The 5,144-nt window shown below is 42.2% G+C and overlaps 1 pseudogene; it reads left to right on the top strand.

Annotated features, from left to right (window-relative positions):
* The first annotated feature begins 251 nt into the window (after positions 1-251).
* Positions 252-1,013, top strand: LOC132213289 (large ribosomal subunit protein uL30-like; annotated as a pseudogene).
* The last annotated feature ends 4,131 nt before the right edge of the window (positions 1,014-5,144 follow it).

Genomic DNA, 5,144 nt, shown 5'->3' with positions numbered 1-5,144 from the left:
GTTTTGGGTTTTACTGGATCATCAGGAGAACTAGAGACGACCTATTGCTTTTATTTGTTCTGGAATAAGAAATAACAATATTTCTGACTTCTATCTCTTTATTTATGGAGTCATATGTGCCAATTATGGGATGCCATTCACAAAAATTGCTACAGGCTAAATGCCCACAATAGATATATGATCTGGTTGTTGTTTGCTTTGGCTTGGAGAATTTCATTTTGGAAAAAATGTAAGAAAGCAATGTTGGGCTGCAGCTTTGGCAAGATGGCGGAGGAAGAGCAAAGAAAAAAGATCCCTTTGGTTCCAGAAAACCTCCTGAAAAAGAGGAAGGCGTACCAGGCCCTCAAAGCCACCCAGGCGAAGCGGGCACTTTTGGAAAAGAAGGAGCAGCGGAAAGGAAAAGATATCAGGTTTAAGCGGCTGGAATGGTTCCTGCAGGATGCCTGGCGGCAGCAACGTCACAAGGTGCGCCTCAGACGGCTGGAAGGGAAGCCGCACGGTTTGGAGGTGCCAGATGAACATTCCTTGGCCTTCACTGTGAGCATCCAAAGGATCAGGGGGGTGAGCGTACTGGTACAGAAAGCCATTGCAAGGCTTCGCCTGAAGAAGATTTTCAGTGGTGTCTTTGTCAGAGTGACCCCCCAGACCATAAAAACGCTGCGTATAGTGGAACCATATGTGACCTGGGGATTTCCCAATCTGAAGTCTGTCCGGGAGCTCATCTTGAAACGTGGACAAGCCAAGGTCAAGAATAAAGTCATCCCTCTGACAGACAACACAGTGATTGAGGAGCATCTGGGGAAGTTTGGTGTCATTTGCTTGGAAGACCTCATTCATGAAATTGCCTTCCCGGGGAAGAATTTCCAGGCGGCCTCAGGGTTCCTGTGCCCTCTCCATCCCCCGGTGGCCCGTCACGTCACACTCCCAAGAATAGAGTGGGCTTCCTCAAGGAGGTGGGCTCCCCGGGTTATTGAGGTGAACGCATCAACCAGCTCATCCCGCAGCTGAACTAAACCCAGAATATCTGCAAGCACACTGCATTGGAAGCATGTGTTTCTGTTTTTTGGAATTATCCAGTATCTTCAAAGAAGATTATTTTTTGCTATATCTTCAGAAACTGCAGGGGAAGGGTCAGGGAAAAGATGGTGTTGATGCCCCACTTCCAAAGGAAAAGTCCAGTGTGTTGGCCAAGTTCCCACATTGGCCACTGCTGCCACCTCTGAAATCAGCCAAGGACTCATGCCATGGAGGAGAGGGTCCTGCGTCACAGATAGGAGATGTCCTTCGTCACATCTTCTGGACCCAAGCATGAACTCAAGACGGCAGTGGGCCCAGCCCAGAGGCATACCTGAACTTCCCGATGCCTCGTTTTGGAAAGAACTTGAAATACATTTAGAAGAGCACAAAAAAAAAAAAAAAGAAAAAAGAAAAAAAAGAAAGCAATGTTTTAGGATTATGGAATTTTGGAGGTAGGAGTAACTCTAGATGTCATCTAGCCTTGCTTTTCCATCTCAAATATGTGAAAAACTAAATTAGATTGAGATTGGAATTCAAGTAGGCTAGCTTCAAGTCCACTGTTATTTCTGTGTCATAAAACTATTAGAAATAGAAATAGCAATAGCATCCATGCCTGCATATAATTACTTTAAAATCAGGAAACAGTAACTGGGTCATCCACTTCAACCACAGAATAAAATGAAAATGAGGACAAAAACACAGGACTCTGTCCCCAAACTAGAGTGCCGATGGAAAAGAAAGATGAGATCTCCTAATTTAACTTTTCTACATATAATCATCACGTATTTATTGAATAGTCAGAAAATACGTAATGATGAATAAAGCTGCGGAAATATAGAGTGAAGCACAAACAGAATGCGATGCATAAGCTGACTTGTGTGACGTAAGTACACTACTAAACATCATTTGGTGCAACATTCATTAATTTCAATGAATAACTAACTTAGGAGTGTTACATATGAAGCTGAATTCCTCCCACAATTAAGCCAGTTAAACATTGTCTTTTTGTGTGGCAATATATTTTTTAGAGTCAGTAAACTGAGAAATCACAGGTAGGTGAAGTGGAACTAAGGTCCAGCCTATCAAACTAAAAATAGTATTTTCTGCTATTTTTAAAACAGCCTCTTATATTACAGATGCACTTCATGTGCAGTTAAAAAAAAGTAAAATGCAGATAAACAAAAATAAAAAACAGAGATCATCATATTAATGATATTCTAAATCTTTGTCTTTGTAATTTAAACCAAAAGTGGATTACATTGTGCATGATGCTTTGCTGTCTGCTTCTCCCTCCTCCCCCGTGTTCTCTCCTTTTCCATTTTAGTAAATTTTATCTCAATTAAAATATACAGATGCTACACTGTTAGTGTCATCTGGTTTGTTCAACAATATTTAGTCCAGGATTTCCATTACATCTATTTATTTTGTCTCTTAAACCTCTTTTAATCCAGCCACTCTCTGGAAGCGTGACTCTGACCTTGTGAGGACACTCAGCCACTTGTCCCACATCCAATTTTGTCTGAGTGTGAGGTATGGTAGCAATCATCTCAGGTAGAAACTATAGTTTAACTTTAACGCTGCTGTTTGGCTTCTGTACTTATTTGCTTTGTTTAACAATAGAAAAGTTATTTTGATTTTCTGCATTATATAAATCATCCCATTCGATTGAATACCTTATTGATTGTAATGTGAATACCCTTTTGGTATGGTCATACTGGTTTTAGAAAGCACATTCTTCTGTACCTGGGAACCAGGACAGCACAATTATCCCACGACCCGAGGGCTCCAGATAATGTGTTCCTGTCGACTCAGTGGTCCCAAGACCCGAGGGCTCTAGATAATGAGTTTCTGTCAACTCAGTGGTCCGAAGACCCAAAACTATAATTAATCTTTGTAGATAACTAATCGGCTCAATTCTGCTTCTGTGACTGCTTTGTGCAAACCAGGTTCCTTATTCCAAACCCTGGGGTGTAATCAATACCTTTGTGATCTTTGCCTATATAAATCTGGTGTTGTGGCCATCTTATCACTTCGAGATTTGGGAGAGCGAAATGCCCCCTCATAATCCTGAATTTGCAATAAATGTGACTCCTTAATTCGACTTATTGAGGCGTCCTTGTGTGATTCGCGGGGTACATTACATCAAGTGCTTGCTTGTATCTATTAGCCCAATCCTCTATACTTTGCATTTATTTTTGTTGTTATTGCTAATCCTCACCCAATGATATTTTTTCATTGATTTTTAGAGAGTGGAAAGGAAGGTGGCGGGGAGAGAGAGAAAGAGAAAGAGAGAGAAACACCCATGTGAGAAAGACATTGATTGGTTGCTTCATGCATGCACCCCAGTCGCACCTGACCAGGGCTAGGGATTGTTCCTGCAACCCAGGTATGAGGAACGTGCCCTTGACTGGAATCAAACCCAGGACCCTTCAGTCCACCAGGCCGATGCTCTATCCACTGAGCCATGCCGGCAGGGCTATCTCTTGTATTTTATACAAACTATCAGAAAACAAAACTGAACTGAGTCAATTTGGGGATCTAATTGGCTTTATTAAGTGATTCATGAATCAGGCAGCACCCCAGCTACCAACTGTAAGGGTGCTCCAGGGAGTTGTACAGAATGGAAGGTTTTATAGAAATAAGGGAACTATTCACAAAAGAAAAGAAAGGATTTTTAGGAGGTGGGGACATCTTTGTTTGGTGGGGAAGAGAATGTGAAGGGTTGCTCTCTGGAGAGTTTGGGTGGGATTCCTAGTGAGGAGTGATTGGGATATTTGTGAAAGTCAGGGAGAAAGAGGAATTATTTAGAAAACAAGATAAAATAACGCTGCAGGCTCTGGTAGGACTCAATTTGGTTCCATCATCACCTATTCTGTGTGCACTGCATTGCAGCAATAGCTTCCCTATTGGTCTCCCTGTCATGAGCCTCATCTACGTAATAGGACATTTTTTGCTCTTTCTGCACTGGAGCTTTATAAAACCTAATTGAATCATGTTTGAAAGTCTCTGCAGGCTCTAGTTAATCTGTTAGAGGACACTCTGCAAACTCTCCGGCCACATGGGATACAAAACCTTTCTGCCCCATCTTACCAGTACACACGCCCTGCGGCCCTGGTAGGCTCGCCATTGTTAAAAAACAAAATTCAGCCGAGTCAATGTGAAGCTCTAATTGGTTTCATTAAGCGATTCATGAATAAATTGGGCAGCAGCCAATCAAGCAACTAGAAGGGCATTTGAGGGGTGTGCAACATGGGAGGTATTTTTTTGTTTGTTGTTTTTTAGTTTTTCTCATTTTATTTTATTTTTCCATGCCATACCAAGGGAGGTTTTCATAGGAAGAAGAGTGAGACAGGGGAGATATTAGCAATAGAAAAAGAAAAAGAAAAAAAAGGATTATTTTGGACCGAACACCTTTTCTTTGGGGGGAGGAGAACATGAAGGTTTTTTCCTGCAGATTGCCCTTTTTCTGTGAGGGCCCGTGTGTCAGATTACCTCACCAGTAAATCCCATACTGTCATACTGCTCCGTTAAGATTATGTTTCTGGGGGAGGTTGAAACTGAAGTTAGGCCAGGTATTAAATTTGGTATCAAGGGCTCTTAGCATGAGTGACATCATTTGGGGCCTGTGGTGTCACCACCATCCCCTAAACATGCTATGTCCCTTTACAATTTTGTCTTTTAGAATATGATGATTCCTTCCACCGGCACTATCATTTCCCCACTTTTGGTTTAACAAATTAACTTTCTAGACCCAAATAAATAGCCCTCTTATGTAAAGTGTTGTTGACTGTCCTGCATTAGATACTCTTTGTTTGGGGCTGACAGCTCTGATCTTTTTTTTTTTAATCCTCACCTGAGGATATTTTTCCATTGATTTTTAGGTTGAGTGGAAGAAAGAGGGAAGACAGTGAGAAATATAGATGTGAGAGAAACACATTGATTGGTTGCCTCCTGCACAAGCCCAACCAGACCCCAGGCCGGGGAGGATCCTGCAACCAAGGTATGTGCCCTTGACCAGTATTGAACCCAGGACCCTGTGGGCTGACGCTGCAGGCTGATGCTCTATTCACTGAGCCAAACCAGTTGGGCTCTTTATTGCTATCTTGTAGCCCCTAGCACAGGGGTGG

The sequence above is a fragment of the Myotis daubentonii genome, chromosome 12 (genome assembly GCF_963259705.1).
Source record: "Myotis daubentonii chromosome 12, mMyoDau2.1, whole genome shotgun sequence".
Classification (NCBI taxonomy): domain Eukaryota; kingdom Metazoa; phylum Chordata; class Mammalia; order Chiroptera; family Vespertilionidae; genus Myotis; species Myotis daubentonii.
Note: the sequence above shows the minus strand (reverse complement) of the source record. Positions and strands in the feature narration are given on the sequence as shown.